Here is a 27,747-nt window from a genome sequence, read left to right on the forward strand (position 1 = left end):
TTCTGTAAATTGTCGAGGGATACATCCATCTTCCATTATGTTATTGAAGATTGTTACAAGATTACTAATAAGATCCTGAGTTCCATATTTGTAATATTCCGCGGGAATTCCATCCGATCCTGCTGCTTTCTTATCTTTTAACCTTTTCAATGCGTCATTTACCTCATCTAATGTTAACATTGCATCAAGGATATCATTATCAATGTTTGGTGCAGCGTACAGAATTGAACTAGTATTTCCCGGAGCGTCCAGTAACATTTTAAAATGTGTTAGCAGTACATTTGGTTTTAGCTCTTGATTGATTACGTAAGACTTCCCATTAAGTTTCCTCACTAAAGTCCAAAAATCTGCTCTATTCCTGCAATTTCCTAATCGTCTGGCTTCTGCTTCATAATGTTTTTCTTTTTTTTGTTTACATAGCAACTTGTACTTCGCGTTTGCTTCAAGATACTGAGTTTTGTTATGCAATTCAATTGAGTCACGGATTGCTTCTAAATATGAAAAGGATGCTTTCCTCGCCATTTCACATTCCTTATCAAACCATTCAGATTTAGCAATTTTATTGCTTCTGCATGTTTTACTTGGATACGAAATTTTTATAGCGTCTTCTTATAGTCTTCTATCCCTGCTATATCAGATACCTGCTGCTCTGAGAGTGCTAAGTCCAATCGTCTTCGATACCTATCTGCATTCGCGTCTCTCCATTTAAGCTTTGGCAGCAACTCCATATTCCTAACAACTTCATCAAAAGGTTGTTCCAGTTGTACCATTGTAATGATGATCAGAATATGAAACAAGGTCAATTTTGAAATCCTTGACGTGAACATTTCATTCACCACCAGCTAGACTGTAATCAATCACTGAATTTCCTTGCTTGCCAACGAACGTGTACTCTCCAGCCTTGTCTGATGAAGTAGTGCCATTAAGAATTCGCAGTCCAAATGTGTTACACAAATCTAGTAACTTCAATCCTCTGCAATTACTAGTACAATCCTTAGATTGGCGTTCTTTTCCTTCAGCTATATTAACGGAACCATATTCTTTTCCAATTCTGGCATTCAAATCTCCAATCAAAAGAACATTGTTGTTAGCCTGGTTCAGCATAAACTCCTCCACTTTTTCAAAATCTTGTTCCAAGTGATTGCAGTTCAGGTATGTTGGTAGAATGATGTAGCGCTTGCCGTTGTACTTAAGGTTCAAATATGTTGTTTCATTCACTGTTTTAAAGTCGCAGATAGTGTTTTTAATATTTTTTTTGTACGCAAAAAAGCATCCACCGCTGGCTCTTCCCCTGACGTTAAATATTTATACTTTTGTGTTCAATTGTGTTTTTTGTTTTATAATTTTTATTTTTACTTCGGACGACGGCATTAGTACTAAAATCTCTGATTCGGGTCAATGAAATTGAGCTTATGTCTTGGCCAGCACAATCACCTGTTTTAAACCCCATTGAAAATGTATGCGGTGATGTTAAGAGCGAGGTTAGAAGAGCTAAGCCTTCTAATAACCGAAAACTGCGTGCCATAGTGAAGGATGCTTGGCAGAACATATCAAAGGAGCGTTGTGAGTGTTTGGTATACTGGATGCAGCGTCGGTGTAGAGCTGTCATCAATAACAAAGGTTACACCACAAAATACTGACATTTTTTTTCTTTTTGTTAATTTCTATTAAGTTTTTTTCTAAACATTTTTTCGATACTACTATTTTTTTAACAGTCGATTTTGTGTTTCTTTTTTATTTAGTTTTATTTTCTGTAATAATTCTTCTCGAACGAAAACCAAAAATAAACTACAGTGAAATAATCAAGGATAAACGTGTGTTTCACTAAGAATTAAGTTTTGTAAAATAAGTTCTGTGTAATAGTTTTATAAAGCAATTAATCAATCCATGAAGCGCACTACTTTTATTTTGAATACAGATGTACAATAAAACCTTTTACTGAAAAATCGCTTAAAAAAGGAAAGTAGAATACAAAATCATGCTATTAAAGTAGCTTACATTGAATGTAATTTTGGAAATGATATTCCAACTAAAGGAAAAAAAATAAATTATAAAAATTTCTACATTCTTTGAACCGCTTGACAACTGACTAAAACGATATTTCCTACTCTAACCCTACTTATTTGGCTTCAAATCCACAGCCCATAACAATACTTTTTCGAATCTATAACAAAATCGACTTATTATAAACATTAGTAAAATTTATAGTTGAAATCCAATCCAATATAATATCTCATCGAATTCAATCAACTTCTTCTATTACTGTTGTAAGCCTCTTCGATGTATCAATATCAAAGACAGTTCCCTTATAAACCATGATGATATATTTATTAAGACAAAATTGCTTTTTTTCTGTATCTCTGTCCCAGAATCGATTGGGTTCTTCCCATTAAATTGATGTCATCCGCATTCATCACTAATTCATTGTTGTTGATGAAATTGCCCGATAAAAAGATAAAAAAAAACATTGATTAGGTCGTTTTGGTCGTTGTCGTTCGTATGTTTAGACAGAAAAGACCAAATCCAAATAACGAAACAACCCCATTAAATGTCCCAGATATTTAAATGAATCCAACAACAATCCAGCAATAATGATAAATGATTTAAATCTTATCTGAAGACATGTTCTGGATGATGTTCTGTTAAGTAAAGGCTTTTGTGCCTCTGTGTTCCCAAATTATTTATAATTAATATTGTTTATTTTATACAAAGGATGACACTCTCCATGCAGTGTACAAAGTTATTTAACAACAGTTTACGCCTCAACTATTTATATACAAATATTCTTATCAATTTATTCATATTTTTTTTTATATAAAAATAGAATTAATTATAATGTTTGGTTTTTGTTGTTTATTTTCTTTCAGGAATATTAATGGAAATGAAGAAAAACAAGGAACGGATAAGCACTGATTGATTATGTTGGTGAAATTTCTTGTTGGATATTTACATATTACTTAACAGGTAAGTCTACTAAGCACATCAATAAGAGACAAGATTTATTATTGTTTATATTTACTTCTTGAATAAACTTATTTTAAGCTTCGTTTATATTTTAGAAACAGAAATTCAAACTCCAATCATAAATATTTTTATTATATATTTTTCGAATACGCAATTGTTATTTTTTGTATTGAAATTGTTAAACGAAATAAAAATAAATTAAGTTTTGACAGGTGGCACGTTTTGAGAGTAATATTTGCTAAACGATATCAAAAATTATGCTTCCAACATCACCAAGTGATTGTATGTACCTATATTTGCCTATTTTCAAGATATTTTTTGATTTCAATTTGAGATTATGTTAATTCAATTTCGTGAGACTTTAAAACGTCATTGGGTTAAACCAAAAAACTGTTCAAACAATTTTAGACTTCTATTAATACAATTGATTCGAAATAAGTGCGGTGTTTTTTTGAAACGCGTTATTATTTTAAAGAATTTAAGTTTGAATTGAATTAAACACATAGTTTAGGTATTAAAAAAAGAATACAAAAATGAAAATACAAAATTATTGCTTGGTTTTAAATATCGGACGTGGTAGGTCGAGCAGAAAACACTCTTAACTTTTTTCTTACCTCTTACCCTGGTAAATAAATTATTAGTGTTCTTTCTCCTCTGACACATGTGACCATTGTGTCATATCAGCAAATTTCTCGTGTAAAAACTCTTCATTTAAAAGAACCGTTTTTCAAAACGAGAAAGCCAGATGGTCTCAATAATTATTTTAGGATCTTTAGCTGGTCACTATGCTTCCTCAATAGTGACGTTGAAGCCAGTGCTGAGATGATCACAAGTTTGATTCTCCTGGGAATGAGAAATTTGTCCCGAATAGGTTCAAAAGCATCAGACCTTAGGAAAACGCATTGTTCGATGCGAGCTGTAAAGAGGTTATTAGGGTCAAGCAGGTAAGTTTCCGTTGTTTTAAAGCCAATCCAACTGAGGAAACCCAGAATAAGTTCAAACAAGCTAGGAAGGATTGCAACGTCCATATTTGACGGACCAAATTCTTACATGACCAAAAATTACAAAAAAATACGACAATGTCCAAAAGGCAGTAAAAATGTTTGGTCATTTGAAAAAAATATGAGGAATTCTTCCTCTTCCTCGGTTCCTACGCTCGTTGTCAATAATACTCCATTTGTTAGCTCTTTAGAGAAAACTCATATGCTCTTCGCCGCAAATTCAACGCTGCTAATGAGTGTTATGACTCCGCTTGTACTTGAGCGAGTTAGTGAATCTTTGGGACCTATATTTTTTCGCACTCGTACTGTGGCAAGAGTCCTTAGAGATCTAAACACACAAAAATCCGCTGGTCCTATTGTTCTGAAGAGGTATTCTTCAACGCTAGCAAAACCACTGCGTAAGCTTTTTCATCTGTCCTTCTGATAATGTCTCTTTCCGAGCGGATGGAAAACAGCATTTGTACCCATCTAACTAACTCACGTCCCTTTTTTCAAAGGTCATGGAAACACTGATAAATTATCAGCTTAAGAAATACCTCGAAGAACAGAAGCTTCTTAATGACCGTTATGGCTTTCGTAGCAATAGGTCTACTGGTGGTCTCATAGTTTATCTCACGGAACAGTGGAACAAATCTTTACATCCTTTTGGAGAAAGTCAGATTATTGCACTTGATATTTCAAAACCATTTGATACGGTTTGGCATCAGGCTCTCTTATCGAAAATGCGTGCTTTCGGTTTTCATGAATTTCTACTTCATTGGATTAGTAATTACCTTTCGAACCGTTCAATGCAAGTTGTGATGGATTCAAGTCTGAAAACCACAAAATAAATGGTGATGTGCCCCAGGGCTCTGTTCTATCTCCAACACTCTTTCTTATTTTTATTAATGATTTCCTGACTGCAACTTCTTATTCAATACATTGTTTTGCGGACGAAAATACGTTTAACTTTTCATATTTGTTTTCAGAATCACATCCCTCTTCTTCGGATGTCGAACTGAAACGACAAAGTATGATAAGCTCATTAAATTCCGACCTAAACAGCATTGTACAATAGAGAATAAAAAACCGCGTGGAATTTAATTCTTTGAAAACCCAATGCTGTCTAGTATCGTTAAAGCTGAAGCTTGCCATTGTCCATAGATGGGACTTGCATCGAGAAGACTGAACATCTCGATATTTTCGGTATGTGTATCACCAACCATCTTCTGGTTAACGATCACAGACGCGATGTTGCCAACATTTCCGCAAGATGTTTGGGTTGTCTAAATCGATGTAAGAAGTTTTTCTTACCCTCTGATCTGGCTGTTACCTACAAGACTTATGTATATATGTACGTCCAGAGCTTGACTATAACTTACTTAAGTATCTTGGACAATATTAAACGGAGAGCATTTAGATTGATTGGTGATACTACAATCATGAGATCATTTACGTCGCTTGAACATCGTCTAAGTCGTTATTGTCTCACCCAATTTTACCGTTATTTTAATGGCTTATGCTCTAGAGAAATAGGCAGTTGCATTCCTCCCCTTAAAAACATCAACCGTAATACTCGTGCTTCTAGGAATACTCATCAATATATCCTCGAACCTAACTTCGGTCATACTGTCAAGTACAGAGATTCGTTCTTTAACCGTACTATGCGAATGTGGCATTTATTTCATTAAATATAATAAATATAATTTTAAACTAAATTAAGTGTTTGTTGTATAGTTTTGTAAATTTCTCATGGGTTTATAATATAGTACATTGAGGGTTAAGCCTTAACAGGCTTACAGATTAATCTCAAAATAAATTGTAATATTGTTAAAGCCGTTCTTTCATAAAGATAATTTTTCTATAATTTTAATTATTTAGCTTAGAAACACCCAAAATACCCATTTTATTTTAAAAATTTTCGGATAAAATTTATAAAATGCAGTCAAACTTTTTGTTTTTTAAACCAGCTGATGTTTAAAAGTCATGAAAAATTAATAAAGTCCCGGATTTTCATCATCAACATTTTAAAATTGATTTCAATAGTTTGTTTTAAGAAAAGTTCGAACCATGTTTTTAATCACTAAAACATTCTTCTTTCATGAATTTTTAAATATTTTTGAAAGCTTGTTCAGCTTAAAACAATGATAATATTTTTACTCACGTGCGGTTTTTAATTTTGATAATATTAATTTTCAAGTTGTCAGATTATTTTTTAAAACTAATTCCGTCTTGCCTTAAAGGTTTATAGGTTTTCGTGTTTTGTTAAAAATGTTGTCCGCTAAATTATTCTACAATTTTTTTAAAATACCAACAATATTTTGCATATGATGAAATAGTTTGAGTTCAAAATCTGTTTTTGCTAACGAGATTTTTAGTCCAAAAACCAATTTGTTAGTATTTTGTAGTATTTCTTAAAAGTTTTTATTTCTTATACAAACAAATAAAAATTGGATGAATGCAAAATTATTTAAAGCCAAAACTTCTATTATTCACGAGATTTCGAGAACCGAACGTACATTTGTACCAATTTTGCGTTTTTTTTTGTAGATTTAAATTGTTTTATGAAGAAAACTGAAAGTTATATTTTTCTTAAAAAAAATGTATTAAATGTCGAAACCAATATTATCTGTGGGATAATATTTGTTTGAAGCCATTATCTAAATATCAATTCTTACCAACTTTTAGAAATGTTTTTTTTTTTTAGGTTCTAGTTTTTTTATAAAAAAAACTGTCAATCCGATTTTTTTTCAAATTTCTGCAGACGCCAAAAACGTTATTCTTCGTTGCATACAATTATTTCGGAAATATGATCGTTTTTTGTTTGTAAAATATTCGAGGCAAAACTTATTTTTTTTTCAGTTTTCTCATTTATAAAAAAAGCGTTAATTCGATTTTTTTTTCAAAAAACACATATACTTCTTTAGTATCACGTTAAAATACATAATATAAAATTTAATTCAAGTCTCTAGCGTTTTTGGCTCGTGAGATATCTTGGGTTAACGAAAATGTTCACCTTTTTTACTCCGAAAGCACGGACGTACGAACGTATGTACACACGCACGGACAGACATATCTCTAAACAAAAGTTATTTAGATTCTAGGGACCTTGAAATGTTGAGAAATGTAAAAATTTTCAATTCGACAAATCGGACTGATTACTATAACTTCCTATGGGAAGTTAAAAATTAATCAAATTTAAATCTTGTCGCAATTAGGAAAAAGTTTAAAAACCATAGAAGCACCGATAACGAGAACATGTGAGTTGAAATTCTTTGGATTTAGGTACAAATGTCTTGAGTCAAAACATTGCATTTTGGGTTTGTGATTTGGTATAACGGCTTTTTTTGTTTCTTTCGATTAATATTATTAACTTGGGTCTAGAACAACTGCTAAATATCGTACAAATTTCGTCTTTAGGCAATAAGACAGACAAGAATGGATTTCTTTTGACATTGACGTTTTAAGTTCATTGCGTCTACGCAAATGAAAATCTGACTTAAGACCTTTTTGCCTAATGTCGGAAAATTATACCAAGGGTAAAAAATACCACATTTTGTGTAAAAAAAAACACTGAAACCTTTAAACTACAGAAGCCAGATAGACAAAAGCGCCAAGTATTTTTTTAATTATAAAACACTGTAGAAAATATTTGTTTTTGGAAATATTTTCCATTAATTTAAGAAAAAATATTTTCAGTTTTTAGAATTTTTTATAATTTTGATTAACAAGATTTATTTTTTGAAAAAAAACTTAGTTACTTAAGGTGGCGCTACAGCCCGGGACGGACCTGTGCCGCAATCAACATGCGTCGACCTAACTAGTTGGCTCTAGTTTCGCCCGCCAAGTTTGTTGAAGTCCTCTTACACCTACGTGCGCCACCTGATATAGGGTCTTCCTCTATTCCGCCGTCCCTCGGAATTGGATTCAAAGAATCTCCACTCTCCACCTATACATCCGGGACAAAAATCACCCGAACTATTTTTGTCGCTCTCATCTTTCTTTGACAAGGTCCAAGCCTCAGCGCCCTAAACGACAACCCTAATGATTAGTGTCTTTTAGATGGTGTCTTTAAATGCTCAAAAGATGACTTTTCTACTCAATTCTTCTAAGTTCAAAGAAGCAGCGATTTGAAAAAGTTATTCTTATTTTGTCCGTCGTACTTCAATGTCCTTTCTTATGACAGTATACACTTGGTCTTACCCTCACTTTGGTCACAATGCTCAAAAACACACCACTGACATCACGCTTTGATCGTCTAAATATGCCAATATCATCATATCCCAGTAATTGGATGGATCTTTAAAAGATTGTGCATCTACTCGTAGTGTTGAAGATTGAGTTTTGCACACTTCCTTTCAAAACGATTTTGAAGAAGCCAAATGACATTGCATCGGATAAGCTTCACAGATATGCCAAAAATAAGGAATCCAAGGTTTTTGAAAACATTCGTTTTTCTTTTTAAGATTTCTCGTTTTTGTTTTCATTTTTAAACATATTTTTTTCTTTTTTAAAAAATTGTATCCTTGGTTGAAATTTTTAGAAAAAAAGTATTTGATTAGTTTCATACTTAGTTCTATATATTTTATTTAATTTAATTCTAAACTAGTTTAGGCTCCACGTGACAAAAATTAAACAATAAATCAAAATAAATAACTAGTTTACAAGCAAATATTGGTAATGAATGAATTTAAATTTAATTTAAAGAAAATCACGTATACGCCCCAGTGCGCAATAATATCAAATTGTCCTATCGCAGTTCTTACCAAGAATGGAACAACGTTATAATGTACTTTTCAGTTTATCTTTTTTTCGTGCAACCTCACCACAAAATTGTGCTTGAAAATAAGTGTGATATTAGGAACATGCAACATGAAATTAAAAAAGGAAACTATATTCAACAGTTTTCCTATAGTTTGATTAAATTTTCTATTCAAAATGCAGCTTTTGTTTGTGTGATTTAATTAAATTTGTTGACCTATTAAACTTTTTTCTTATCGTATATAACATAAAGTTAAAACTTAGTCTTTTAAAAGTTTAAAAAACATTTATTTTTCAGAGATGAATACTCCAAAAAAATGACAAAATTCATCAACCAAAACTTTTTCCCAGAGATTGAACAAACTTATAGGCAAAAGTGCAGTTAGTTTTTTTTGTGTACTTATTTGTTTTCAATAAAACAAACTCAAATCAGTAAATTTTAGTAAAAGCCCTTACGAAACTGAATGTCCTTTTTATATTTTGTAACTACGATAAAATGTCAAGTCCCTCTTCCTATATCTACTATAAGTTCCAACATTTAATAAAAGTTTAACAAAATAATTGATTTATTCAAAGTTGAAGAAAATCCTTAGATCTTGTCTGATGATGAAATAAACTCACACATGAGTGAAAAATTCAATTATATTCAGGATAAGTGTGAAAAGAAGCTTTTATACACACAAACGTAGGCAGCATTCAAACATACAAACATTCTATGTACCTTCATATGTTTATGCTGAATCTAGAGTGTAGATAGGACGATTCTGAAATCGTTTTTTTTTTTATCTCATTTTGAATCTTGTTCTCATTTCAATTGCAACTCTCTAGAAGTCCTGAGTCCAGCAATGTGGGTCTGGTTTGTTTGTGTGGAAATTTTGCAATTGCACCAACTAGACAAAGTTTAAATATAAAATCAAATATTTGCTTTAATTTAAACTGTGCAACAACCTTCATAGTATAGCACCTATACAATCATATGAATAAATAGACACACAAAAAAAAAACTCAACTCAATTCATTGTGCAAATGGAAGGATAGATGTACTCACCTACAGCTATGGCCGAAATAATAGGAACATTTCATACTTCTCATACAATTTTTCGTTTTATTTATTATTGGATTTTAACAAAATAATTGTACTTTTAGTATCTTCACAATTAAACCTTAACCTATAAAGAAAAACAAAAATATGAATAAATGGACCTTACTTCATAATTTTGATAAGGGTTATTTTTTATTCAGAACGAAATAATGTTAAGGCCAATTTTTAAAAGCAATTCTTAGTAAAACGTAGAGTTCTTAGAAAAGCGTTCAATATTAGGTGCTTTTCGTTCAATAACATCTCGTAGACGCCTTCGTATGAAATTATTAATGATTTTATTTGACACATATTAATTTTGGCTCACTCTTCATGAACAACACTTGTAATTTATAGTGTAAAATGGACGTCTATTTTAAAAAATGGTTTGTATTAACATTGCCCAAACGATATCAATCGGGTCCGGGTTTTGAAACAAAAATAGCAGCGTTAGCCTTGTGAAGGATACTTTCGGCAACAAATATTTCATCAGTATCTTTTGGGGAATTTACTTTGGTAAAAACAACAGCTTATGGCACCCCGAACCATCAAAATAACACCTTCAAAATTGCGAGCGTTTCTATGCTGCTTTTCGGTTCGGTTATCATACCGAAATTATTGGCAACCGTTTGGGCATCCTCAATTTTGTCTCATTCAAAAACATTGATACTTTTCACCTTAAGTCGAGATTTAAGATCTGGTTTCGGGACGCGTTTCACATATTCAATATTTTTACACTTTTCAAAACTTGTTGCACCCTTTTCAATAATACAACAATCTGTCCTTAAAAAAGACGAATCCCCCTCATCATCAAATTATCGTCCAATTGCACTTACGTCCCTTCTTTCCAAGGTCATGGAAACGCTGATAAATTTTCAGCTTGAGAAATATCTTGAAGAACGGAAGCTTCTTAATGACCGGCAGTATGGTTTCCATTGCAAAAGATGCCCTGATAATCTCATGGTTTGTCTCACCAAACAGTGAAACAAATCTTTACATCTTTTTGGAGAAAGTAAGATTATTACACTTGATATTTCAAAAGCATTTAATAGAGTTTGGCATCAAGCTCTCTTATCGAAAATGCGTGCTTTTGGTATTGACGAATCCCTTCTTCGAAATTACATTTCGGCACGTTCTATTCGAGTAGTATTGGACGGGTTTAAATCTGATATCCACAAAATAAACGCTGGTGTGCCCCAGGGCTCCGTTTTGTATCCGACACTTTTTCTTATTTTTATAAATAATCTTTTGTCTGAAACTTCTAAACCACTTAATTGTTTCGCTGATGACAATACCCTCAGCTGCGTTTTTAGATTCTCATCCTTGTTCTTCGGATGTGGACTACCAACGGCAGCGTATGATAAGCTCATTAAATTCTGATCTTGACAGCATTATTCAATGGTGAATCAAAAACCGTGTAGAATTTAATTCTTCGAAAACTTAATGCTGTCTACTGTCACAAAAGCGTAACTTTCCCCCAATGGCACTATTAATGAGTGGTTCTTGCATCGAGGAGATCGAACAGCTTCCAGTCCTAGGTATGTGCATTGGAAATAATGCTTCTAAGTGCTTAGGTTTTCTCCTACGATACAAGAAGTTTTTTACCCCTACTAATTTGGCTATAATCTATAAAGCCTATATTCGTCCGAAACTCGAGTACAATTCCCATATCTGGGCAGGTGCTCCTATAACCCATATCTGGGCAGGTGCTCCTATAATCCATATCTGGGCAGGTGCTCCTATATCCTACTTGAGTCTCCTAGACAGAGCTCTAAAAATAATAGGTTACCGTTGTCTAACTGAAACTTTTGTGTCTCTCGAGCACCGTTCATAAAGTTTCATGTCTGTCATTATTGTATCACTACTCTCATAAACAATGCTCTAATAAAATAGCCAGTTGCATTCCTCCCCGCAAACAATTCAACAGTAATACCCGTTCTTCTAGGAATGCTCATCAGTTTACCCTTTGGCCCAATTTCGGACGTACTGTACAGAGATGATTCTTTCTTTAGTCGCACCATACGAATGTGTAATGCCTTACACCAATGTGCATTGGTATCTCCTTTCTAATCCTATCCTCCCTTCTTGCTCGCACTGTGATTAATCGTGATAGGGGTATTCATATCCCCTTGAGTAACTAGGGCCTAGTGACTGACAACTCTCAACCATTCCTGTGTGCGCGTACTGTTGTCAGGGATGGAAGGGACCTACAGTTTAAAGCCGAATCCGAACGGCATATTTAAGAAAGCACTTTTCATAACAAGAATTACTCTTGGAGAATTTGTCAATTCCTCGCAAGGGGCAGTTCCCGTGAATAAAACTTTAGGTGGCACAGGCAGGGATCGAACCCAAGACAGTTCAACGCTCTAACCATCATGCCACGGGTACTATCTATCTATCTATCTAGGGGATCTAGGGGATTCTTTAGTGCCCGTATAATATAAAAAAGGCAATGTACGGGTGCTTGTTTGATTGACTTCGAGAAGGCCTTCGACACCGTATGGTTAGAGGGTCTGTAACTAAAGTAAAACAGACTTGGCCTAAGTAAACCACTGTTGTATATGCTTAATGGTAGACGGTTTATTGTCAAAATTGGCAATGTAACATCTACCAACATTTTTGATATTAAAAATGGTCTTCAACAGGGAGCGTTTAACTAACCGATCAGATCTGATAGCGAGTCTGACTCCAGTAATAGCGTACACCGACGACCTAATTGAGTACACAACGGCTTCAAAAATTGAGGTTATCAAGACACTTTTGCAGGGTGACTTCGAAAAGATTCGGCAATATTGCTATGACTGGAATTTGAAAATCAAGTCTCAGGAATGCGAAACAATTCTGTTCAGGACTCCGCTGTATGGAGCTTCAAGGGATACGAGAAAGAACTGGAAAAATCTAGGCATCGTTGGACCAACAGCCACTGGCGAATAAAGGTGTAGTAAAGTACTTTGGCAGCTGGTTCAGTACTTGTATTTCGACAGACATATGAGTGTTGCTCTGGCCCGAGCTAGGGGATCGTGTGTCCTAACAATACGGTTGTTTTTTAGCAGCCGACTTGACTGCTGGGTGAAAGTGATTAGCTATATGGCCCTTGTCCGGCCGATGATTGCCTTATCTCAAATGGAAAAGATTCGGGTGTTTGAGAGACAATGTCTGCGACGTTGCCTTGGACTACACAGAACAACAGAGTCGGAGTACAAACATTACTATTCCAAGCAGGTTCTATACAACAGAGCCAATGTAAACAGAATAGATAACTTCTTGTTGAAGCTTGGTGTGGGTCAGCGATGTCTTCGACTATATGCTTAATTTTTGGGGCTTACTACCCCAACAATGAATACTACACGTTTAAGTGGCAACATTCCGTCCGAAGCTTTCCTCTATTTAGACAATCGAGGGCTGATACAGGATAGGGAGGCGGTTCCTCTAATCTACCACGTCAGCCGTAAAATTGTAGATAGGCGACTCCTTTACTGTCGAGACGTCCTCGCACTAGACGATGCCGAGCGGCTTTGGTTCAGTAGAAGAAATAATTACCAACAATTTAATTTGTTCCTATTATTTTGGCCATAGATGTAATATATACGTACGTAGCTACTAAAAAATTAACAAAAGTGTTTCTGAGCGAAAGCAAAAAAAAAACACAAAACAAAAGTTTAAAACTGAAAAGTTGAAAACAAATATAGAAACAGTGCTGTGGTAATGAAAAATTAGTGAAAATAATGAGAAATTAAGCTTATATGACAAATACGAGTAAAAGAGTAGTTCTTTGATATTCAAAAGGAATTGCGGTTTTTGACTCGTGAGTGATACTCGCATGATTGCATTCGTGAATGGATTTTTGGTATTTTTCGTTATATTTCTTAGAAGAAGATTTTTGTATCAAGGTTTAGCAAGATATACTTTACAATTTACACATGACTGTACAATATTTTCTTTTTTTAATATCACGTGTAGTGAGTTTCGAAACACTCTTGTGTGATGTTGTTTATGCCCAGTTGGAAACATAAAATCAGTGTGTTTCTTTTCAAGAGATTCATTGCGAAAGCACCATCAGTCAGTCAGTGAGTGAATGGTAGAGGTCCTGTCTTGTTGATATTGTTGATGATGTTGCTGCTGTTGATGGCTGATTTGATGTTCAAAAAGGATTCAGCTTCATAACAATAGTCCCCATGGAGTTTTTTCTTCTTTCTTTTTTTGTTTACCTTATTTACCTTTGATATTTTATACTCACGCCTGAATTTATCTCTGTATGTGTATGTATGAGTTTGTCATCATCATCATCATCAAAAACACAAAAGACGAAGCTTTACAAAAAAAACAAATAGATAACAGCCCAATGAAATGAAACTAAGTAAACAATGGTTTGATGGTACAAGGATTGTTGCTATAGGTACAGGACAGCAGGTCTGTTGTGTGAATTAAAAAAAAATACAACAATAAATAAAACAAAAGAAGAATGAAGACAAAAATCAGCTTGGCCATCATTAATTGGTCTAATGATGTGCACTGTCTATAAAGCACAGTAGTTGTCTAGATAACTTTAAGGTTTTGAGAAAAACAAAAGTGAAGCTAATTGTGACAGTCAAGCGTAACCAGAAGACTTTATTTTTGTTTTATTTAAACAAGGATCTGAGAGCATTGTATGAGTTAGTCAATATTGAATGAAGGAACATAGAATACACAACAAAAATCATTTTATAGCTTTTTACATAGTCTTTAAAGGAATTTTATGAATTTAAGGAATTACTGCAAGTTTCTTTCTTGAATCGATAGATTTTTATTTATTTTTTCATCAATTTTAAACTTAAAGCTTATGGTTTTCCACCATTTTTCTTAGCTTGGATCAAATCATAGCCGAAAAAACAGATCCTATGAGGTAAAATTTAGAAATTGTCATTCAGAACCTTTTGTTGCTCAATCTGGTGCTCCCCAGGGAAGTCATCTTGGACCTTTTCTGTTCATCCTGTTCATCCTCACGACATGAAGGTTTTTCAAACAATAAAGTCCACCCATGATCGTATTCTTTTACAAGCCGACATTGAAGATTGACAATTGAAAATCAAAATAAATACAATTTAAAAATAAGATTGTTTCTTTTACGCAGAAAACATTTTGGGTCTATTTTTATGCGATTGAATACTTAATAGTTGGCATCTAGTTTTGTATGATGGAGTTTCCATGTTCCACCTAAATTTTTTAATAGTGAACCTTGTAAACATTTTTTTTTCATTTCAATCCTATAATATAAAAAGGTTTTCAAATTACACAACAGTTTTCAAAGATAGGATACTTACTTTATTACTTACTTAAGGTGGTGCGGATGTGGGCCTCAACCAACATGCGCCTCCAGCCAGCTCGGTTCCTAGCTAGCTGTCTCCAGTTTCGGACACCAAGTTGGTTGAGGTCGTCATCCACTTGCGTGCCCCACCAGAGTCGCAGTCTTTCTCTAATGCGCTTTTCCTCGGGAATGGATTCGAAGGCCTTCGGGGCTGAAGAGTTAATGTCTATTCGATCTACATGACCCAGCCATCTAAGTCTGTTGACTAGGTCAGTGTCACTGAACACCCCTAACAGTTCGTCATTATATCTTCTCCTCCATTCTCCATCCATCCAGTCGGGACCAAAAATCATCCGAAGAATTTTCCTCGAAGCGGTTTAAGACTCTCTCAGACCTCAGCGCCATAAATAAGAACCGGGTATCTAGCACTTCAGAGACGTCATCTCTGATGGCTGCAAGGCAATGTTGCGACTGATTTTCAATGCTAAATGCAAGCAGCATTGGACTCGATCGGAAAATGACATGGCAGTCTCTTGCGATTGTAGCCATCTAACGTCGAAACTTCTCACAGTATTTCCTTGTTTTGGCTTGCATCGGGATATCCGTTGCGTTTGCGTTTGCCCGGTCCATCCCATTTTCGAATGGCAATAATATCTTCTTGTAGCAGTTTAGGGCTTCCGCTAATTGTTCGGCTGCACGTGGTCTGTTAAGGGACCTAACATTCCACGTACAGATCCAAAGTTTGTTGTCCTTATTTCGTTTGCTTGGGTTGTCAACAGTTAAACGTCCTTATCTGAGCTTTGCTTTGCTTTGCAAATAAGCTATTTTTTTCGAGCTCAGGAAGTCACCTCGACGGCACAACCCCCAACCTGGAGGGTCAGAACCTTAGTATAACTCCAAGGACGGGGATCCGGATAAACTCTTTCTTATAGGATTGGGCTCTGAATATGTCGTAGAAGCCCTATAAGGTGTTCACTTAACAATTTAATCTTACTGGAACTGTAGTCGCCACCGTTGATTCCATCTCGAGAATTTGTGCACTGCCGTCTGGATAAGCAGAGGTTCCTCAGTGGAAACACCTATCCCCCCTTCTCTCGTTTGCTGCCTCCAACAACTTAGTAGAAGTATGCAATATGGCCAGAGGACATGTCTACCATTTGAACATCTGTCTTCGGATTCACTAAATTCGATGTGCTTAGCAAAGTTAAGTTTCGGGTCAAAAACTACACCAAGTTCTTTCTTCTCAATGGCTATTTCCAAAACTTGATTCTCAATTTTGTAGTCAAAGATGGTTTCAGAAAAACTGTGGTAAAAAGTAAAACATGGACATTTAGCCACATTTAAATATAATTGGTTTTTCGTGCACCATTGGAATAGTTTCGAAATATCGTCTTGTAAAAGATGGCAGTCATTGATATATTTTATACATCGAAATAACTTTAAGTCATCTGCAGAAAAAAGTTGACTAGAATTGAGGAAATGTAAGGTAAATCATTTATAAAAATAAGGATAAGAATTGGACCAAGATGGCTACCTTGGGGCACACCAGGTGAAACTAAAATTGGCTTTGAGAGAACTTCGTCAATAAAAACAAATTGACACTTAAGATAGAATTCCAACCATTTCAAAAACTTTGAATCAAGATGTGTGATTTCAAAAACATTCGCTTTCAGTTGAACGTTTGATTCACCGTGTGGTTAGAGGGTCTGTACCTTAATCTGAGCAGGCTTGGCATAAGCAAGCCATTGTTGTATATACTGTGACAATGTAACTTCTACCACAACATTCTTAATTAAAAATGGTCTTTAACAGGGAGCGGTGAATTCGCCGATTCTCTTCAGCATTTACACCAGCGATCTGATAGGTAGTCTTACAAAGGCAATTGCGTACGCCGACGATCTAATTGCGTACAGAACGGCCCGAAAGGTTGAGGTTATTAGAATTCTCTTGCAGCGTGATTTCAACAAGATTCAGCGATATTGCGATATTGTCCAGAAGTCGGAGACAATTCTGTTCTGGACTCCGTTGGGATACGTGCAAGAATTAGCGCAAGATGGTCATCGTTGATCTTCACGGGCAGCCATTAGCGAGCAAAAGTGTAGTGAAGTACCTCGGTATCTGGTTAGATCAGTATTTATATTTCGACAGACATATAAATGCTGCTCTGACCAGGGCCAGAGGAGCCTTCGCTCTGACGAAACGGCTGTTTTTTAGCAGTCGGCTTGACCCCAGAGTAAAGGTAATTTGCTACATGGCCCTCATACGGCCGATGATCGTTTATGGTTGTCCTGTGTGGTTCAACGTTGCCCCTTCCCAGATGGAGAAGTTTCGGGTGTTCGAGCGGCAGTGTTTACGACGCTGTACCGGCTTATATCGAACTGTCGAATCTCGTTCGAGGTCGCATTGCAAGAGCTATGTCTTCGACCAACCAATTTAATTTTCGGGGCGTTCTATCCGAACAACAAGTATTTTGAAAGTGCACGCTTGAGCGGCTTCATTCCACCAGAGGCATTCCTCTTTTTAGGTAGAAGCGGTCTGATACAGGATAGATTGGCAGTTCCACTAATCTACCACGTCAGAAAACGAACCGTGGATAGGCGACTCAGTGCGACTCCTTCTCTGCCTGTGCCGCCTAACTTTTTGTCACGGGTACTGCCTTTGCAGAGGAATTGACAAATCCTCCAAGTGTAATAAAATTCTTGTCATGACAAAATTGCTTTCTCAAATTTGTCATTTGGATTCGGTTTAAAACTGTAGGTCCCCTCCATCCCTGACAACAATACGCGCACACAGGAATGGTTGATAGTTCTAAGTCACTAGGCCCTAGTTTTCAATGGACTGTTGCGCCACCCAATTTATTAATTTTATTTAGATTCAAAATTCTGTCCGTAAAAACCACAAATACTTGATAAATTTGAAAATGTTTGACAAAGGTTTGGACAGTTAATACTTTTAAACTAATGTCCTTTGACACTTAAAAAAGTAAATCAACGTCAAGTCTAAAATAAAACCATACACGCTTCAGCAACGCTTTGTCATTCTTAAAATTGAATAATAAAAATACTGAAACCTGTACAGCCACAGTTCGCAAGACTAATGTATTTTAAGATAGTCGTCGTAATGCACCTTCTCAACTGTTAAAATGCACCTTCTCAACTGTTAAAAATAGTAAAATGTGTAAAATAGCCTGAAGTGTTGATGGAGACCAAGGTTCTTAGAACTTGGGATTTCTCGTAAAGCCTTGGTCCTGAAGTCTTTTAGTGTTAGGTTAAGGTGGTTTATGACCAGCAATGTAGTATCTTGGCTGATTGGGCAAACATTCGAAGGGTTTTGAATACCTTTCATTTGTCATAATCACAGTGTTCAGAAATAGGTGTTGGTGCAATTTGAATTCCTGAACATTATACTGAAAAGGAAAGACAGATCGTGGTAAGACATTCTACATTCGTGTAGTACGGTTAAAGAACGAATATCTGTAATTCACAGTTCAACTGAACTAAAGGGCGTTGGCGATTTATCTAATATCATTTGATATAATATCATTTAAGAAGGTGTGTTTATTGCCACTAACACACCTTCCTCCTTAAAATATAATACTCGTTAATTTAATATAAAAATAAAACTTTTGCTGGAAACCACTTTGTGTATATTTACTGACTAAATTATGATATTCCAATCGAATACTACATCTAATACAACACGACAAGTAGATGAAATAATAATATGAGAAATAACCTCCATAATTATTATGTCACATGTTAAATCTTACAACATAAATATTTTCAAGGCTCACTGCTGCACTCTGCAGTTCAAGTATGAAGTCCATTCATGTTAATATCATAAATTATAATTACTGTAGATATGTAAACAAAACAACAGAAGTACTTTAATAGTTTTGTCTGTGAAGTAAGTAGGGTAAGTTAAATATTATTGTCATAAAATAATTTGAAGTAACTTTAAATTTTAAATTTTGTTTTGAATCTGAGTCTGATTTTCATAAATCTTGAAATGAATAAAATGGACCTATTATAAAGAGTAAATCACCAAACTTTCTGCTATACTGAAGCTTTTTGAGTTTATTGTAAAAAACAAACTTTATGTTGATGTAAAAGAATGTATTTCTCCATGTCAACATGAATTCGTAAGTGGTAGATCTACCACAACTAATTTGTCGCTTTTTACTCAACATTTGTCAAATGCCTTGGCATCTGGTTTTCAGGTTGATGTAATTTATCCTGATTTTCGGAAAACGTTTGATAGTATTTGTATACCACTGCTTGTTCAAAAACTCAATAGATTCGTTTTTCATTCAACTTTTCTCAAGTGGATTTCAAGCTAAATGGTGTTCCACAAGGCAGCTATCTTGGTCCTTTGTTGTTTTTGATTTTCACAAATTATTATTTGCAGATGATTTTAAAATATTTGCAACTGTGAAAAGTATCAATGACTGTGTATTAATACAGAATGATATGGTTACTGTAAACGATTGGTGTAAGAGTAATCATCTTTCGCGTAACATCATTAAATGTAGTTGTATGTCTTTTTCTCGATGTCATACTATTATTAGTTATAATTATAATATTTCAAACGTCGTCTTATGTAGAGTTTCGGAGATTAAGGACCTCGGTGTATTATTGAAATGACAATTAAAATGTCTCTGAGCATATGGATTATGCGTATTCAATTTTGGACTTTCTTAAAAGAAATTGCGCCGAATTTTCGAATCCATATGCAATAAAATCCGTCTTTATGTCTCTTGTACGTCCTCATTTGAAATTTGCTTCAGTTGTATGGGATCCTCATTATACAGTTTCAAAAAAATTGTATTGAGAAAGTTCAAAAGTCTTTTACAAATTTGTAGTTCGCCAACTTTTTTTTTTTAGATTAAACATTTTATTTCTTAAAATCCAAATAAAAACAATAAGATGAAAAGAAATAAGTGACAAAAATATTTTTATAAAAAATAGAGTTATTGCCACTCTAAGAAAAATGTTCCATTTATTAATTAAAATGGGTGGGGTGACCCTTAAAAGAAAATTTAAAAAAGAAAGTTAAAATATCATACATTTATGTAATGCATACAGAAATTAAATTAAATTGAAGTTAAACATTTCAAGAAAACATCAGGTAGATCCATTTACAAAAAATTCAATACTTTCATTATCAAGACTAAGGAGCCAATATTTAACTTGTTTCCTAAATAACAAATGAGAATTTTGCATCCTGATAGAATGGGGGAGTCTATTAAATATCCGACATGAAGAGACATTATAAAAATTTCTAAAAGCGGTTGTTCGATAAACCTTTATAGAAACTTGGTATAAAAAATTTCCATTTATATTTTAATTATCAATTATTCTAAAATTAAGATTACCTGATCTCTTAAAGAACATTTTTAGAACTTTATAACAATACATATGTCTCACTGAAAGAATGTTCAAATCTCTAAAAAGTGGAAAACTAGGGTACAGGCGAGGCTTACCACATCAGAACACTTTTTTGCAAAACTAATAAAGGTTGTAGTTTGTTATAATATGAACCTCCTCAACAAGAAATTCCATATTCTATGAAAAATGAAAAATGCCATAATAAATTTTAAGTAGCAGTTTGGAAGAGCAAACTGTACGCAAAAAGAAGAAGTTTCTAAGAGTGCACCGAAAATATTGTCTAAGATTCTCTGTGTGGTTATAAAAACTCATTCTAGAATCAATTATTAATCCCAAATACTTGAATTCATTAACTATTTCTAATTTAAAGCATTTATCACTATAGCTCATGGAATCCGTTAATGTTATGGAAGTAAAAAAAGTAAGTTAAAAAGCTTGAATTTTGGACACTCAATAGCGTGGAAAAAGAGATCAGCATTAACAATCTTTCTGCCAGACAAACTGAAAAACATTATCTTGGTTTAAGAACTTATTATCAATTTGTGCTCTGCAAACCAGATTCTTAACAAGCTGAGATCCCAATTTATATCCGATATACGATTCAGACAACTATCTGTACAATACGAAAAACCAACATCATCTGGAAAGGCTGTAAGAGAACCCTTAAAAGGCAAACTGAATAAAGAATTAATGTATACAAAAAAAAAGAATTGGTCCTAAAACCGAACCTTGTGGAACTCCCAAATCGAATGTCTTTATATCACTCCTAACACCATCAAATTTCACTTTTTGGCCTCTTAAATTTAAATAAGATCTTAGCCAATCATTATTGAATCCTCGAAACCCAGCACTTTCAAGTTTGCTAACCAAAATTTCGTGATTAACCATGTCAAAGGCTTTTGATATGTCAACAAACAATTCAGCTGTATTCTTTTTTCTATCAAGATTTACAAATATTTGAGAACAGAAATGTAACAACGCATCTTCGGTTGATTTATTGCTTTGAAAACCAAACTGAACATCACTGAAAAATTTTGTTCTCTTTAAAAAACTCACCATTCTATTTTTTACAGCTTTTTCAAAAATCTTACTTATCAAAGGCAAGAGTGATATAGGCCTACAAGATGTCCTTTAATTGATCTGAACTCTGTAGAAAATCGGCGAATTTTTAATTGTGTAATGTTTGTTCACGATATATGGTCTTACCACATAAAATTCTCCGATGTACTTAATCTATTTAATTTGTATGTTCCTCGAAGATATATAAGATCAAGACAATTGTTTTATAAACCATATCATATCATAGATTTAATTATGGTTTTAAAGAACCAATTTTAAGAACCAAACAATGCTTGAATTGTACTAACCTTGACATTCAGCTGTCAAAAAAGTCAGCCATTACCACAAAACATAACTCTACAAATATCGAAAAAAAAAACCTCTGATGCATTTTAAAATGTCTTTATTGTGTCCAAACAACTGACCGCTCTGAACTTTTTTCTTAATAAAAAAACTTCTTAAAAAATGGAAACATTTGAAGTTTACCCTATAAACAATAAGAAACATAAATAAAACGCCGCCGGCAACGATGACAACGACGACGTAAAATACGAAGCAAAGAATAAATATTTATAACCTATAATCAGTGACATCCGGTAAAGTTGTAAATATACAAAAACCTATCTACATATTTGTATAGTAGACCTTATAGTTTGGCGAACAATCATACAATCATTTGTCACATCGATAATTTCGCACGCAAACATGCAGTAAAACAATATTACCGAGGTCAATTAAAATAATTAAAGAACGGCACAAACCATAGGTAAAATAATTAGTCTCGCAGAAAATATATACACCAATGTACTAATTACATTCAGTTTTAGTTTTGAATGTTGATGATTTTCTTCGATAAAGATTTTTATTATGAGGGACATTGTCATGAAGTTTGTGATCTATGTTAAGTTCCATAGCAGTTTGAGTTGAAATTATGCTTAATTATATTTCTCACTTTATTGCATTTATAAAAATGCACGTCATAATTTGCCGTAAGACAAATGCAGTAATTGGAACGTCGCGTCGATGAATTTTTAAAATAGGGCCTTCGGCGACATTTTTGTAATCACAGACAAAGTATTTTTCATCGAAAAGATGGTTTCGTAATAAATAAGCAGAACCTTATTTGACAATAAGCTGTCTTGTCAAAATTCGTAGCTGTGTTGGGAAATAAACAGACAACATGCGATAATAATAATTATTTGTGATTGAAATACATGAAAATCTTAAATCTGACAGCTGTCAAAAAAAAAACAGAACAGTATTCTCAACGATCTGAAATGAAATGGGGTGGCGCAACAGTCCGTTGTGAACCAGGGCCTAGTGACTTACAACTCTCAACCATTCCTGTGTGCGAGTACTGTTGTCAGGAATGGAAGGGACCTACAATTTAAGGCCGAATCCGAACGGCTAGTTTTGAGAAAGCACTTTTTCATGACAAGAATTACTCTTGAAGGAATTGTCAATTCCTCGCAAGAGGCAGTACCCGCGAATTATTTTTTTTTTTTTTTAATTAAGGTGGCACAGGCAGGGATTGAACCCAGACCCCTTGCATGACAGTCCAACGCACTAACCATCATGCCACGGGTACTACTTTCTCAACGATCTAATCATTCGAAATTTCTATAAAATAGGTCTTTTAACTTTAAATCCATTGAATCACAAGTTTGATAAATTCATATTATTTTTGACACATGTCATTATTTTTTGGTGTAACCATTTAGCAGTCTAAAAAAATAAAAATTGTATACGCCGTCAACTTAATAAAAAATATTTTTGAGTTGTTCAAATCTCACGTAAAACAAATAAATATGACAGCTGTCAAAATTACAATTCTACTTCATTTACAACTGTCACTCATTGGTCGGCTTTTAATCAATCCATGTTTTAAACTGCAAAGTTTTAAACTAAATACCTTTCAAAAAGGTTTATCACGTTTTGTTTGAAAATCTAACAGTTTAATTGTCAAATGGCTGGATAATATAAAGGGTTTTTCAATAAGGACGGGTAGATGTTGAAATTGAATAAAACAAGCTGTGTTTGAGGTATTAACAGCATTATTTTTTAATTTATAAGGTGCATGTATGCCATTAAGTGTGGCACGGATCCGAGTGGTCCAATTTTCAATGACTCTTATCCGCATAGATCCGGTTGACTTTAAACGATGGCCTGTGTTATGTTCACCTTTAGGGCATCAGTCTTTTGTGGTCTATTTCCATAGACCTGCGACTTCAAAAAACCCCACAGGAAAAAGTCTAGCGGGGTCAAATCGCGTGACTTTGGTGGCCAATTGACATCACCCCTGCGAGAGATAACCTAACCCTCGAATCGCTCAAGCAAAATTTCAGTCGTGGCGTTTGTGGTGTGGTACTTAGCGCTGTCCTGTTGGAACCAAATGTCATCCAAATGTCGCTCAAGGCCCAAAATCCACACGGAACGGTAACTTTTTATGGATGCGTTTTCACCTGGTGAACCTCGCGTTGGTTGGTGTCGTCCCATTCATCCAAAAATGTGCCTCAACAAATTAGCCCAGGTCCTAAACTTTAAGCCCTTGGGTCAGTTGAATCTTGTACGGGTGTACGCCCAAGTCCCCACGCAAAATTCGCCAAATTGAAGTCTGCGAAAGGACGAGGTCTTGTGCACGGCATGGAATAGACTGCCTCGGGTTCTGCTGAACAGTTTCACGGACAGTTCCTTGAACGTACGGGTCTTGGTTGACTGTTTACTGAACCATTCGTCTCAAATTTGGCCACCAAACGTTGAAAAATCGTCTGTGAGGGGCCACCATGTCTACCGTACAAAGGGCGTAATGTGCTCATGCTCAACGTTTGCGTTAACGAACACTCATTTTGGTAATGAAGTTTTATCATTTGAAGGTGTTGTTCAAGCGTGTAACTTGTCATAATAATTTGACATAAAGAACTGAATAATAAACAAAAGATTTGACAGATGTCACCAAAACAAAATGGCCTCCATTGGGCGCCAAAATCTACCAGCGCCATTTAAAAAACTCTGTTTTTGACAGTTAAGACATTTTTAGCATTTAGCAGTTAGTTGTCATAAACCTTATTTTTAACATCTGATTTTTTCTGTCCACTGCAAATGTATGACCATAACGTCTTTTGCAATATCGTCACACAAACCTTGAATTTACACAATTTACGATACTTGAAACAGTTTTTTTTTTTTTTTGAAAGTTTGGACATTAATGATACTGGTAGCACAAAGCTTAATGAAGATACCAATTAGACCAGCCATACTCAACCTTTTTTTAATGGGCCACAAGAAATTTTTTCTTTATCGTTAATAATAATACTCATTTTAATGTGTACACATACATACATTATGTATTTATTTATTTATTGAAAATATTTTAATGTGATTTTTGACATTGAGAACACATTTTCAAAACTTTATTTAGATCTGGATTGACATCATCTAAGTGGAAGTCGCGTAAGTTTGTTTCGGTAAATATTTTTTGCATATTTCATTCTCCAAAACGAAGGTTCTCAAAAAAATGTAGATCCAAATAATGTAAGCAGAATCTGTGAACTTCTTTTGACGATTGAATATTTTTCGGGGACGATGCTCCAAAATTCTAAGTATTCCCTTTTTCACTTTTTTCATTAAACAAGATTTTAATCGTTTTTAAAATCGATGAACTCATTAAAAAACTTTGCCTGATCCTGTTTTAAAACAGAAGCCACCCATGAGATAGTCGTTGTTTCCAGATAGTATGTGTTTTCCGCAAGCGTTAAGCATTTTTTTTTATTTTTCTGATAACATGAAACCTTTTTTTAAATTTTGTTTGCAGAGCTGTTAAGTCATTTAATATTGTTCAGCAGTTTTCTTCAAAGATGTGGATGAGGCCCTTTGGAGCTATTACCATTGTTAGAAAAATTTGTAGCTGTTTACTTCTTATTATTTCATGAGAAATATTAAGTTTTTCTTCAAAAGCTTCCATTAGTATCGCATAAAAATGCTTTAAGACACCAGCATTGATCATCTTGCAATTCTGGGTAAACTTTTTTATTTTGTTCTAAAAAGGGGATTATTTCGTGGTAAGCCATAGTCATAGCACAGAGGTATGCAAAAAAACGTCACCATACTCACTTCGCAATTCTTCAAAAAGGCTTTTTTTTTATTTAAGTTGTCTTTTGTTGTTAAATTTATTAAACAGTATATCGGTAGCACATACGAAACATTATTTGACAATTTCTGCATCGGTGAGTGGTTTCATGTGCTTACCAAGAGCATCTATAGCAAATTTCGTAAGATGCCTTAGTTAAAACAGAGTCTTGAGATAAAGCCACGGACATCATATTTTGTTGCTGTTGTAATGACATTTTTCAAAAAGTTAATTTTTCACTTCTTAATTGTGTTCCAGGAGGATAAGTTTCATTGAAAGATTTGTGTTTTGTGTTAAAATGACGATCAATATTACATTTTTTCACGTTTCACGTTAACCGTGTTGTTTTTGCTTGGCACAACAAAATATTTTGTTTCCCATTCGTCTTGAAATTATCTATTTTTATCAAATATATTTCGTTTTAGTTTGGTTGAATTAAAAGTATGTCTTCAATTGGCCAAAAATAAAAAAGCACCAGGTCCAGACAGAATTGGAAACGAATTTTATAAGAACGCACCAATTGAGTTTTTAAATCAAATTTTGTCAATTTTCAACCTCATATTTAAAACTGGTGAAATACCTCAAGAATTCAAAGATTCAATAGTTTATCCAATCCATAAAAAAGGTGACATCAGTACACCAAGTAATTATCGAGGCATATCTTTTATGAATTCAATTGCAAAATTATTTGCCTCTATTCTCTTGAATAGGATCAACTCATGGGAACAGAGAAATAAAGTTCTGAGTGAATATCAAGCAGGATTTCGAAAAGGTTACTCTACCGTCGATAATATTTTCATAATTACAACCGTTTCACAATACTTTCTTAGAAATAATAGAAAACTATACACATTTTTTGTTGACTTTAGAGCCGCCTTTGACTCAATTGACCGCAACGCGCTATTTTTCAAATTATCGCAGAAAGGAATGTCAACGAAAATGATCCGAGTGTTAAGAAATATGTATAAAAACACGCGACAAAGGGTTTGGGATGGTAAGAATCTTTCCGAATGGTTTGAAACTAGTTCTGGTGTTAAGCAAGGATGCCTCTTGAGCGCCGTTCTTTTTGCCCTGTTTATAGATGACATTACAGAACATTTACCTGCAGGTATTCACATAGCCCAGCAAACTCTTAAGGTCTTACTATACGCAGATGATATTGTTCTATTCGCAGAATCAGCTCACAGTCTACAGCTTATGATCAATAAACTATGTACCTATTGTAAAACGTGGAATTTGGAGATCAATCTCCAGAAATCGAAAATTATGATAATTAAGAATAGACAATCAAAATTAGAAAAAAATGAAAAATGGTTTCTGGATCGGCAGCAAATTGAAGTTGTCACGAAATACAGCTACCTAGGTATAATTCTAGAACCAAACATGAAATTCACACAACATTTTGAAAATAAATTAAAAGCCTCAAAAAACCTTATCAACGCCTCATGGAAGGATATTATTAGTAAAAATGAAATACCACTCTCAGCTAAGTATAAAATTTTTGAAAGTGTTATGCGCTCAGTTATGTGTTACAGCTGTCAGACCTGGGGATTTAAGCAATACGAACAAACCGAAAAGCTTCTACGTTTCTTTCTGAAAAAGTTATTCCACCTTCCCTCAAATACCCCTAATTATGTACTTATGCTTGAAACAGGCCTTCCAAATATATTTCATTTTACTCTAAAGTTACATTTTGATTATATACATAAAGTTCTCTGTTACCCATCAAACAGACTTCCAAATATTCTTGTTAAGTATACTTTTGACCATAAATTAGATTGGATTAATTATTGGATTTCATTGGCAGAAAAATGTGAAATAGACCTAAATATACAATACACAAATCTAGCACTTCTGAAGCAACAATGCTATAATCTTCTGGAAATATCCGACTCACAAGACCGTACCCAAAACATTGAAAAAGCAAAATCATCAAATAATAGAATTATTTATTCAGGGCTTAACTATAATCTCAACGAAAAGAATTACTTTATTGACCTTTACAGTGTGAAACAAATATCAGTAATATGTAGAGCAAGATGTGAAATGCTTAATTTGAATGGATCTCCATATAGAAACGTTATAACCAATCAGTGCACAATTTGTAA

At 34.1% G+C, this 27,747-nt stretch overlaps 1 protein-coding gene across 3 annotated transcripts in view; it reads left to right on the forward strand.

Moving 5' to 3' along the window:
* LOC129946458 (tyrosine-protein kinase Src64B) overlaps positions 1–27,747 on the forward strand; it is a 286,349-nt gene that overhangs the window by 104,895 nt on the left and 153,707 nt on the right. For all 3 annotated transcript variants that reach the window (XM_056056640.1, XM_056056641.1, XM_056056642.1), the window contains one exon: positions 2,868–2,964. The gene's annotated coding sequence lies outside the window, so the exon portion shown is untranslated. The remainder of the gene's footprint in view (positions 1–2,867; positions 2,965–27,747) is intronic.

The sequence above is a fragment of the Eupeodes corollae genome, chromosome 2 (genome assembly GCF_945859685.1).
Source record: "Eupeodes corollae chromosome 2, idEupCoro1.1, whole genome shotgun sequence".
NCBI lineage: Eukaryota > Metazoa > Arthropoda > Insecta > Diptera > Syrphidae > Eupeodes > Eupeodes corollae.